We start from the raw sequence: 13186 nt of genomic DNA on the forward strand, positions 1-13186 counted from the left end.
AAAAACACACAGCAAAACCTTTTTTTAGGTATATTAGAAATTAGAAGCTGGCAAAATAATCAGTTGGCCCGCTAGATTACTAAGGGGTAAAGGGGGCACTCAGGGAAGACAAAACCATAGTGGAGAGATTAAATGAATTATTTGCTTCAGTCTTTACTGAGGAAGATTTGGGAGAGTTACCGGTGCCAGAAATGGTATTCAAAGCTGACGAATCAGAGAAACTGAATGAAATCTCTATAAACCTGGAAGATGTAATGGCACAATTTGACAAACTGAAGAGTAGCAAATCGACTGGACCAGATGTTATTCATTCCAGAGTACTGATAGAATTGAAAAATGATCTTGCAGATCTATTGTTAGTAATGTGCAATTTATCTTTAAAGTCAAGCATGATATTGGAAGATTGGATGGTGACCAATGTAACGCTCATTTTTAAAACAGGTTCCAGAGGTGATCTGGGAAATTACAGACCGGTGAGCCTGACGTTGGTGCTGGGCAAAATGGTAGAGACTATTATAAAGGACAAAATTACAGCGTATTTTCAAAAGCATGGATTAATGAGACAAAGCCAACATGGATTTAGTGAAGGGAAATCTTGCCTCACCAATCTACTACATTTCTTTGAAGGGGTGAACAAACATGTGGATAAAGGCGAGCCGGTTTATATAATGTACTGTATCTGGATTTTCAAAAGGCGTTTGACAAAGTACCTCATGAAAGACTCCAGAGGAAATTGGAGGGTCATGGGATAGGAGGTAGTGTTCTATTGTGGATTAAAAACTGGTTAAAAGATAGAAAGGTAGAGTACAGTTAAATGGTCAGTATTCTCAATGCAGAAAGGTAGATAGTGGGGTTCCCCAGGGGTCTGTGCTGGGACCGCTGCTTTTTAACATACTTATAAATGATCTAGAGATGGGAGTATCTAGTGAGGTCATTACATTTGCTGACAACACAAAGTTATTCAAAGTTGTTAAATTGCAGGATTGTGAAAAATTACAAGAAGACCTTTTGAGACTGGGAGACTGGGCATCTAAATGGCAGATGACATTTAATGTGAGCAAGTGCAAAGTGATGCATGTGGGAAAGAGGAACCCAAACTATAGTTACGTGATGTAACGTTCCACATTAGGAGTCACCGACCAGGAAAGGGATCTAATTGTCATCGTTGATGATATGTTGAAATCCTCTGTTCAGTGTGCATTGGTGGCTAAGAAAGCAAATATTAGAATGTTAGGTATTATTAGGAAAGGAATGAAAAACAAAAATGGTATTTTTGAACAGCATCCATGCCTGTTGTACAGTTTTTACCCTCTCAGTTGTCCCCCTAAATTTTTTTTTCCATCGTTCTTCTCATTTTATCATAGTCTCCTTTTTTGAAAGTTAAACGCTAATGTATTTGACTTTCTGTGTATAGTTACTTCAAGGTTGATATCAAAACTGATCATATTATGATCACTGTTATCAAGCGGCCCCAGTACCATAACGTCCCTCACCAGATCATGCGCTCCACTAAGGACCAAGTCTAGAATTTTTCCTTCTCTCGTTGGCTCCTGCACCAGCTGCTCCATAAAGCTGTCCTTGATTTCATCAAGGAATTGTATCTCTGTAGCGTGTCCCGATGTTACATTTACCCAGTCTATATTTGGATAATGGAAGTCACCCATTATTATCACATTGCCTATTTTGTTTGGGTCTCTGATTTCTTTTATCATTTCTGCGTCTACCTGCTCATCCTTAGGCTGGTCCTAAGTCTAAACTAGTGAAATCTTTAGTTTTTGTATCATTTTGTCGTGTGAGATAACTGCCTCTGTGTCAGACATAGCTGTAGACTCCCCCCCCCCTAATTTTTGCATGCTTTTTCAGTTCATTGTATAACTTTTTTCATATGCGTTAAAACTTTTAATACATGCACATTGATAGTACACATATTCATTTGTAGGTTAATGAGCATTAAATAAATTTTGCATGCACAGCATTTTTTAAGGTGCCCAAATGAATTGAATGTCTACTATCAAATGCACATCCCTAAAAGAGGGAATTAAAGTTTCATCACTCATCTAAATCTCACTTAACGTTCCTGCCTCTTTTGGCTAAGAAAAATAATGAACGGTATTTGCCTTGTGTCACTGACTCCAAGGACCAGATGAATCTGAATGCACCTTTTACTCTCTCGAGTGTAATGCACACTAAAACGCTGACTCCAGTTGAGATAAGCGTGAAGGAATTGGGCTTCAGCTACTAGGTAGCAACATGCAGTAATAACCTGAGAATATATATTAGTTGTCGAATCATATACATGCCATGTGTGTGTTATGATTTATGTTGCTTCGATACACTAACTAAACATCCAAAATAATTGTGCCAGTTGATTAAAGGAAAGACAGCTGTGAACTTTATTTGAAAGAATATTGCTGCAAATGAGCATTGTAATCATGGTGTCCCACACATAGTGATGCAAGCAGGGCCATAGATACTATTGAGTGAGCCCAGCAAAAAGCCCAGGTCTGCCCAATGAAGTGCCCTCCTCCTAGACATTGGTTTTCAGCTCTCAACCCTTACAGTCCAGAAAATATTTTTCATTTTCCTTCCTCCCCCCCCCCCCCCCCACAGGCCTGGCATCTGTCCCTGCACCCACCCCACCATGTTGCTCCAGACTTATGGTGAGTCATTAGCAGCAGCAGCAATGATAGACTGCCCTGGTCAGCCCTCCCTCTGCTGTGTCCATCTCACAGGAAATTGTATCGTTGGAGACAGTACGCAGCAGAGGGAAGGTCGACGACTTTAGTTTCAGAACTTTTAGTACAGGAACAGTGCTGGGCAGACTTTTACGGTCTGTGCCCTGAGAAAGGCAGGGACAAATCAAACTCGGGTATCACATACAATGTAAAATGAGTTTATCTTGTTGGGCAGACTGGATGGACCGTTCAGGTCTTTATCTGCCGTATTTACTATGTTGCTATGTTAGAAGTAAATTTGTGATCTTGAGATTGTAGTCCACATACCTTGGTTTAGAAACAAAGTTCAAACTGAAGACAGAGTGAAAGAAATTGTACTTGTTCTTATCCTACAAATAAATTATGCTTTGATGCTTTTTGAAATGAGAAGATAAACCAGTAAAAAGTGTGAAAGAAATTGTATTTGTGCTTATGCCAAAAATAAAATTACGCTTTGCTGCTTTTTGAAATGAGAAGATAAACTAGTAATTTATATATTATTATAATGTATATATTATAATATATAAATTACTGGTTTATCATTTCTTCTCATTCCAAAAAGCAGCAAAGCGTAATTTTATTTGTAGCATAAGCACAAGTACAATTTCTTTCACAGTTCTTAGAATCTCTTCGGAAAGGAGCCAGGCAATGTTGTTTTTGGAAAACTGAGTTTTATTTCTTTTTTCTTTTCTATACTGGCTTTCATTCCTAGTCATTTTCTTAGCGAAGGTGTCCCTATTTCTTCAGATATTATTGTGCTCACTTTTTAAATTCTTGGATCTCTGGGGGAGGTGTCCAAACGAGTTAGTTAACAAGTTAGTTTTGTTCATAACACAACAGTTTGGAACCTCATTCCTAAACCAAGATATGTGGAATATGATCTCAATCTCTTAAGGGGTCCTTTAACTAAGGTGTGCTGAAAAATGGCCTGCGGTAGTGTAGGCGCATGTTTTAGGCGCATGCAGATCCATTTTTCAGAACACCTGCAAAAAATGCTTTTTGAAAATTTTTGCCGAAAATGGACGTGCGGCAAAATAAAAATTGGCGCACGTCCTTTTTGGGTCTGAGACGTTACCGCCAGCCATTAACTTAGTGGACACATGCCAGAAAATAAAAATTATTTTTGGACGCATATTGGACACACGCCAAAAATGAAATTACCGCAAGAGCCATGCGGTAGCCGGGCGGTAACTCCAAATTGGCGTGTGTTGGGTGCGCATAGACGCTTATGCAGCTTAGTAAAAGGGCCCCTAAATTTACTGCTAATGTTCACTATAGTGCTTGCATCGTTCCAAAGAGAGCTTAATTCTGGAGTTCATAGGATGTAATATATATAGGCAGCCTATTAGGGAGGGCTTAAAAGTTGCTTTTAATCGGGCTTGTGGCACTAAATAGAATGGGAGCTTTCTGTATCTGTCTGCCATCTTTTCTTGTTCTCTAACTGTATTTCATGGTATATATTATATAAATAACTGGTTTATCTGTTCTTCGCATTTCAATAAGCAGCAAAGCATAATTTTGTTTGTAGCTTAAGCACAAGTATAATTTCTTTTATACTCCCTCCCAGAGGCGTATCTGACCTTCACCGGTAGGGGGGGGCCAAAGCTGAGGTGAGGGAGCACATTTTAGCCCCCCCCCCGGCGCCGCCATCATCATTGCCGACACCCACCCACCCCCGGCGCCGCCGCTGCCATCATCATTGCCGACACCCCCCCCGCTGCCGACCCTCTCAACCCCCTGCTTGCTCGCTCGCCATTGCCTACCTGTACTGGCGGGGAACCCCCATCCCCCGCCAGCCGAAGTCTTCTTCCTTCGTTTCAGGTTTCTGAGTCTGACGTCCTGCATGTTGCACCCCCCCTACCTGTTACACTTGTGGTGGTAAATGTGAGGCCTCCAACCCCCCCCCCCCAAACCCACTCCCCACAACTCTACACCAGTACCATAGCACTTATGGGTGAAGGGGGGCACCTACATGTGGGTACAGTGGGTTTTGGGGGGATTTGGGGGGCTCAGCACCCAAGGGAAGGGAGCTATGGACTTGGGAGGTATTTTACTGTTTTTTTTTACAAGTGCCCCCTAGAGTGCCCGGTTGGTGTCCTGGCATGTGAGGGGGACCAGTGCACTACGAATCCTGGCCCCTCCATGACCAAATGCCTTGGATGTGTTCGCTTTTGAGCTGGGCGCCTTCGGTTTTCATTATCGCTGAAAACTGATACCGCCCATCTCAAATCCGCCCAAATACAATGCATTTGTCCAGCACCAACCGTATTATCGAAACAAAAGATGGACGCCCATCTTTTTCGAAAATACGGTCTTTCCCGCTCCTTCGCGTACCCGTCCTCGGAGATAGTCACCCATGGAGAGGGGCGTTCGCGTTCGATTATGCCCCTCCATGTCTCAGAAACTAGGTAGACTCCCAAAACATCCTGCTGAAGTTTACAATTCAGCTCAGATCTGCAAACACAGGCCTAAGCTGGTTTATTCTCTCAGGAGCTCTCAATGACCTAAGGCATAAAGTCATTTTTAGCAATGTCTCCCGGCCCATGCCCTTTTCTTTCTCAGCTAGTGTTACAATCAAGCTGGAAGGATGAACTGGTTGCTTTTTAGCAAATAAAACAAAAGAGTACTTTTCTTTGAGATTGTTGCAGATGGCTAGGTAGTAAATTTAACCAAATGTACTTACATGAATAGTATTAAAGGCTGGATTCTGTTACTTAGAAAGGGGGGGGGGGGGGGGGCTTTTAAGGACTGACTTTTCCTTGCTGTAGAAATGAAATCTGCCCTGTGGGTGGTTTCCCACTGCTCCTTATCTCCAGCATGCTTTTCCTCATATTACCCCAAATTCCAGCTCTTACATATCCTCCTCTCTCCTCATGGGAGAGAACATGATGTGATGACATCTCTCTTCTCAGTATGCTCAGCCCACACCTCATTGGGTGGTGGTGGGGGGAGGGAGGAACTTAGAGCAGCTTGAGGGGCATTTTCGATATGACATCTAAATCCGACTTTTGACGTTTTGCAAAAAACGTCCAGAATCTGAATAGAAAAGAAGATCAAGTTTGAAAAAAAGAAAAATGTCTATCTTTTTTTTTTTTTTAAATACTGTTTTGAACAAGGTTTTGTGATTTGGACGTCTTGTTTTTTTGGTACATTAAAAAAAAAAGGCCAATTGCAAAACGCACAAAATCAACCCATTGAGATGTAGGAAGAGCTAGAATTTTTAGTAGACTGGTCCCCCAGACATCCCAGGAGATAAATGGGGCACTGTAGTGGACTTCAAAAACATGCTCCCAGATACACATCTCACCATTGCTCCCTTATTTTGTCTGCTGAGCCCCACAAAACCCCCACAAAACCCACTACCCCCAACTGTATACCACTACAGTAGCCCTTTTGGGTGAAGGAGACACCTATTTGTGGGTACAGTGGGTTTCTGGTGAGTTTTGGAGGGCTCACAGTTTCCACCACAAATGTGACAGGTAGAGGGAGATAGGGATCTGAGTCCCCAAAGCCATTGTGCACTGCACTGACAACTACACTACTCCAGGGACCTACCTGCTGCTGTAATAGACCTGGCTGTAACATCTGAGTCTATCATAGAGGCCGGAAAGTCATATTTTTATTCACATTTTTTGGGGGTGGGAGGAGGTCAGTGACCACTGGGGAGGGGGTATTGGGAAGTCACCCCTGATTCCCTCCAGTGGTCATCTGGTCATTTAGGGCACCTCAAAACATCTTAGTTTTAGTCCTGGATGTTTTTGTTTTGTTCCATTATGGCTGTAAAACATCCTAAGTCTTAGGAATGCCAAAATACCGACCTTAACACCCCCCCCCCCCTCGACACATCCCCTTGTGTTTTGAATGTACTTGTGATGAACTTCATACAAAAACGTCTAAAAACTGGTTTTGAAAATATTGTTTTGGACATTTTTGTGAGAAAAACGTCCAAATTCTGCTTTATGCAACTTTTTAGATAGTAACATAACGTGGAGGGGCATAATCGAACTGGGCGCCCATCTTTAAGGGCGCCCATCTCTAAGTGTAACAGGTAGGGGGGAATGGGCCTGGGTCCAACTGACTGAAGTGCACTGCACCCACTAAAAACTGCTCCATGGACCTGCATACTGCTGTGATGGAGCTGGGTATGACATTTGAGGCTGGCATAAAGGCTGGAAAAAATGTGTTTTATTTATTTATTTATTTATTTAATTTTAATTATACAAGCATATCAAGAAAGAAAAAAAACTTCATAAAGCAAAACATTTTACATAATAATTTCTTGTCTCAGTCAAAAGTCCACAAACTGGGAGTTTTTTATTTATTTATTTATTTGGGTGGGAGGGAGTTGGTGACCACTGGGGGAATAAGGGGAGGTGATCCCCGATTCCCGCCGGTGGTCATCTGGTCAGTTCAGGCACCTTTTCGAGGCTTGGCCTTGAAAAAAAAGGGACCAAGTAAAGTCAGCCAAATGCTCGTCAGGGATGCCCTTCTTTTTTCCATTATCGGCTGAGGACACCCATCTCTTAACCATGCCCCCATCCCGCCTTCGGTACACTGCCAACACGCCCCCTTGAACTTTGGTCATCCCTGCGACGGAAAGAAGTTGAGGACGCCCCAAATCGGCTTTCGATTATGCCGATTTGGGCGACCTTAGGAGAGAAGGACGCCCATCTCCCGATTTGTGTCGGAAGATGGGCGCCCTTCTCCTTCGAAAATGAGCAGGATAGTAACATAGTAGATGACAGCAGAGAAAGACCTTCACGGTCCATCCAGTCTGCCCAACAAGATAAACTCATATGTGCTATTTTTTGTGTATACCTTACTTTGATTTGTATCTGCCATTTTCAGGGCACAGACCGTAGAAGTCTGCCCAGCACTAGCTCCGTCTCCCACCACCGGCTCTGCCACCCAATCTCAGTTAAGCTTCTGAGGATCCATTCCTTCTGAACAGGATTCCTTTATGTTTATCCTACGCTTGTTTTTATCTTTCGAAAATGAGATTCCTTGTCACATATTTATGGATTTTTGCTTTTCTATTGTACTTCTCTAGCTGAATAGTTAATCCTGACAGTTCTGGCTTGCAGCAGCAGAGAATTACTGGTTAGGAAGCAACAGGGAACATTACAATAACCTCTGTTGCACCTATATCACAACACAATAAAGTAATTAAGTTGCAGACATTAGGTGTGTGACATATGCATCTGGCTGTGCACAGATGCTCACACACCAAGCATCCTCCATACACATTTAGAGTGTGCTACCAGTGGTCCAGTTTCTGAGATATCTCTGTCCATCCCTTCCTCTAGCCCTCCCCTCTGCTTCCAGGTGCAGCATCAGCCCCCCCCTCTCTCAACACTCTCTCCCTTATCTTTAAACTTGTCTTTTGCCGGCAGTGGCAGTGATTCACATACACTGCCTGTGGCCTTGTTTCTTCTGCTGTGTCCCACCCCCACTGCTGCAACTTCCTGTTTCCTTATGGGCAGGACACAACAGAGGGAAAGCTGTAGGGCTGGCTGGAGGTAACATGTGAATCATTGCTGCTGCCGGTGAAAGACAAGTTTTAATGTAGACTGGGGGGCTGCTGAGAGACATGGGGAGATAAGAACTGTGGATGGGGGGGAGGGGAAGTACAGGAAAATATGGACCCAGTGCAGAGGGAGGAAAAAGGGAAGAGAGATGGAGAGACTATGGACCTGATGATGGGGGGGGGGGGGGGGGGGAGAGGGAGAGATGCTAGACAGTGTAGGGCGAGATGTTGGACAGTGTAGGATGAGGGAGGAAAGAGAGAGAGAGAGAGAGAGAGAGAGAGAGAGAGAGATGTTTTATATGAGGCAGAAGCGAGGGGGAGAAAGAGATGCTGGACAACAGGAGGGAGGAAGGGAAGAGAGAGAGAGAGAGAGAGAGAGAGAGATGTTGGACCCATGGACTGAGGGAAGTAAAGATGGGGTCAAATATGGGACCCAGGGTTGAAGGGAGAAGGGGAAAAGAGAGGGTGAGATATTGGACCCAGGAATGGAAAGGAGGGAGGAAGGGAGAGAAGGGAAAGGGAGAGATATTGGACTCGTTATGGGGGGGGGGAGAAGAGGGAAGGTAGGAATGGAAGAGAGAGAGAGAAAGAGAGAGAAATGTTGGACTTGGGGGGAGGGGAGGGAAGGGAGGGAAAAGAAAGGGGGAGAAATATTTGAACCAGGGTGGAGGGGAGGAAGAGATGTGGGGCCTAATGCTGGAGGGGAAGAAGGAAAGAGAGAGAAGGAGAGAGGCTAGACCATTGGGAGGAATAAAAGGAAAGAGAGAGGGAGAGATGCTGCACCATGGGAGGGGGAAGAGAAGAGGAGAGATGCTGGACCACGGGGTGGGGAACAGAAGAAAAGAGAGATGGGACTAGGTGGTTATAGACAAGAAGGTTCGCATAGAACTATCCAAACTGAAGATGGGCAAGTTAATGGAACCAGATTATCAAGCTTACAAAAATACACGTGTTGCTGACAAGTTGATTTTGAGTGCTGAGGAGCAATTGCAGCAAGGCTATAGAACCTCTGTGGCAGCTGCAAGTAAGAAGCAATTCTGAATTGATCCACTGGAAATAATTGAAGTAGCATGGCACAGCTGGACCACAGGCCACAAAAGAAGTAACATGGTATAGCTAGCCATGAGGAGTACCACACCTTCTGCTGCTGAGCAAATATAGAATGGCAGAGGGAAATGCCCCAATTAAGGCTTGGAAGGCAGCAGAAGCATCTTTGCCTCTGATCTGGGACTGGAACACAGCAGCAGAGCCACAGGGAGAAGAATGAAGAACGCAGCGGTTTGAAGTAATAAGAGGAGGATGGGAAGGGAAGGGAAAATGGGACTTGATATACTGCCTTTCTGAGGGGTTATTTTTGCAACTACATTCAAAGCGGTTTATATATATTCAGGTACTTATTTTGTACCAGGGGCAATGGAGGGTTAAGTGACTTGCCCAGAGTCACAAGGAGCTGCAGTGGGAATCAAAGGCCACTGCACTAACCACTAGGCTACTCCTCCAGTCTTCAAGGTGAAGACTGAACAAGTGAAAAAGGAGAGGGGTTAAGGAGAGGGTCAAGGACAGGTGGAGAACACTGCACCTGGGTTTTATAGGAATTGGATTAGATGAATGGCAGTGCTGCACTGGGATGGGAGTTGGAGGAGCAGAAAGAGAGGGCTATAGTGGGTTGTGAACTGAAAGGAGGGGGCTGAGAGACAGGTTGTGAAAGGAAAGGAGAATGGCAGTGCATAGAAGAAATGGAAGTAAGAAAAGGGAGAGAAAGAAGATGCAGGAGAGAGAAGGAAGTGGCAAGAGGTTGAGACTAAAACAGTGGTTCTCAAACCTGTCCCCTGTGTCAATGTGCAAAGCTGAAAGGAGATAAACCTAGAAGTAGCACAGACAAAAATGTTTGAACAGAAAGGTTAATGAAAGAACAATAGTATCAGAAGTCAGAAATGCATTGGACTAGCACAAAGGTTTGTTAGTTGCAAGAAAATGATATTAAAGCCACAGAAATCTAGAAGGTTTTGCAGTATTGTAACAGGAAGAGAAATGGACAGACTGGCTCCTTTTATGCCATAACTCTGTGTTTTTGTTGTTTCAAGGACAATGATAATTCATAAGTCATTTTGTTATATTTTATGGGACAGTTTCATAAAAACTGACAGTTTTATAGTAAACAGGAAAAAAAAAACTGGAACTCTTGGGAAGAAATGGGGACTTTGCTGTATATTGCATAAATCTTTTGTCACTATTTTCTCCATTGAGAACAATATATTTTCAGTGTGAGCCCCTCTATTATTTGAGATTTCTTGAGTTACTCTAGATTTTTACGTTGTGTATATTTTGTGGAACTTAATTGTTTTACCAAGAGCTGACTTACTGTTCCATGAAAGGTCATTTTATTTGGCTTTATAGCATTTGGACATTAGTTTGCTAGAGCACTTAATTGTTTGCAGCTTTGTTGAGGGAACAGATTCTGTCACACTTCTATACCTCAGAAAAAGTAACTTGTAACTCCATAGTTTTGTCATCACTATGTGTGGTTAGCATACATATATCCTTATAGCTCACAGTGCAAAGTGATTTTACAAATGAGACCTGAAAGCAAAATGTCCCAATGGGCAAAGAGCTGATATTTTGTCATCTTGTGCATTTTAAAGTATCGCCTATCATAAGTAGCAGCAAAATTTCATATGTAGTCTGATATGCATATAATTCTGAATTAATGAGCTGGTGCAAGCAGTAACAGACAAATCAGTTCACATTCAATTGTTTTAAGTGTAGGATGTCTGGTTCCTTATAAACTAATAATAATATAAGGCAAACTTCAGTGAAAAAATCTTATAAACAAGTACAGTATAAAGGTGAAGACAAAATAGTTCTTATCCTTCTAATGGAAAGGAGGGGAAAAGACCTCAAATGTCCCAGCTGTGGCAGCAAGTTAATAATCTTTGTGCCTACATTCATCGGACGCCCATTTTTATTATCGGGCTTAAAAAAACCTTTTCCTTCCAATTTTTAAAATTATTTTTACACTTTTATAATATGCACAAGAAAAATATATAGCGATTCTTATCAGTGATCATCAGTTTGACATAAAGCATATTTCCAGCACTTAGTTTTCAAATTGTGTTCCCAATGGGGTTCTCCGTTTCTCTTCACTTAAGCTTCTTCAGGGGACTAAGTGCCACAGATCATTTTTACTGTTTCAAATTCGGTGCCCGACTTCCAACATGGCGCTAGTGGCTGCAAAATGCTGATACCTTCCCATTTTCTAGCCACAAAGCACCAGTCTAAAGGATAAATGAGCAGTGAAAGTTCGGTGTGTTACTGCCTAATATAGTGTTTGTGGCAATAGAATTACCCAGAGAGAGAATAATCAAAGCTGAAAATTTGATTGTTGTGGTGTTGCCACAACAGGTGTGAGGCAAAAGTGTCCAGCTATGAGTATCTGTGTGGAGTTTTCAGGAGCCATATATAGAATCTGGCCCTTAATGCATGGGAATGGGCTACCGTGTTAGGGAGTTTTGCAATAATTTCCCTGTTTCCATGTGTTAAATCACATATTAATGAATTTTTTGAAAAATTACTTTCGGGGGGAGTGCGGCACGGGCAGAGAGTGGGCTTGGAAGCATTTGTCATCTAACACATTATACTTTCCATGCACTAACTGGCTCATGCAAAGATAGCATGGGACCATTTACTGCCTTTTAAATAAAAGGCACCAAATACTTCTGTGTTAACCAGGAGCAGGTACCATCCATTAATCCAAATGTTAAAAATAGTGGGAACATCACTTCTTAATGCATTAGTTTTGGGCTTGCTGCATGTTAAAATCCTACATTATAGTGTGGTAAGCCCAAAACTTAAGGCCTTTGATAGAAGTGGCATGTGCAAATCAGCGCATGTAGCTCATTTGCGCGTGCAACTGAATTAACAAGCTAATCATAAACCGATAATTGTCCACAAACGAGCAATTATCGGCACTAGTTGGCACTAATAAGAATTTATGCGCGCAAATTTCTAAGGGCCCTGTTTACTAAGGTGAGGCTTAGTAAACAGGGCCCTAAGTGTATTCTGTAAAGTGGTCTGCGTATATTCTAATGCACAGATCACTAAAGGAGGCATGGCCATGGGAGGGGCATTGGCAGGTCATGGGTGGTCCTGAAAATTGCACACACAGTTACAGAAAATGCCCAATCTGTGTCTAAATGAGATGGCGTTTACAGCAGGTTTTAGTTGGCGTAAATAGCTGCACCTAAATTTTAGTCATGGGAACGCTGCTACACATATTCTATAAACCACAGTTAACTTTAAGTGAAGTTTATAGAATAGCATTAAGCACAACCTTTTTTCGGTGCCACATATAGAACCTGTCCCATAATGTATTGAATTGTGCCTTATGTTTTATCTATAATATGCTCTGCATGTTCTTGTCCATGTTAATAAGGGGAATATACATTTTTAATTATATTACATTTCATAATTTAGTGAAAATTGGCCCATGGAGACAGACCTGCCAAGTCTCCCACTTTGAGCTGGACATCTCCCGCATTCCCGCTGGGGATCGGTGATTTCTCGCTGAGCAGCCTCCTCCTCCATTGCCTGCAGGATATGGCTTAATAAAACATCTCCTGCTGTCATGGGACCAGTCTTGCGATAAGAGCTGCAAAATCTGGTCCCACGTTTTACTAAGCCGTTCCCTGCTGCTCGAGAAGGAAGCTGCTTGTTGCTGCTGACTGAAGTCTATTGGGGGAGGAGACAAGATGTAAAGTGGGCCGGCATTGGGGGGATATGACTGTGTGGAGTTAGGGGCATGGCTGGGGGAGTGGGGTGGAGCTAAGGGTGTGGCTAAAAGCTCCCTCTCTGCGAACCAGCCCCCTTGGCAGCTCTGCAAAGATGTCTTGCATCCATAGCAAACTTTTGTGGAAACAGGCTGCAAACTGGTAGGAAATCCTGTGGA

At 42.9% G+C, this 13186-nt stretch overlaps 1 protein-coding gene across 12 annotated transcripts in view; it reads left to right on the forward strand.

Annotated features, from left to right (window-relative positions):
- Positions 1-13186, forward strand: part of PTPRM (protein tyrosine phosphatase receptor type M) — a 1370833-nt gene that overhangs the window by 341296 nt on the left and 1016351 nt on the right. The window lies entirely within an intron of this gene.

Source organism: Microcaecilia unicolor, chromosome 1 (genome assembly GCF_901765095.1).
Source record: "Microcaecilia unicolor chromosome 1, aMicUni1.1, whole genome shotgun sequence".
NCBI lineage: Eukaryota > Metazoa > Chordata > Amphibia > Gymnophiona > Siphonopidae > Microcaecilia > Microcaecilia unicolor.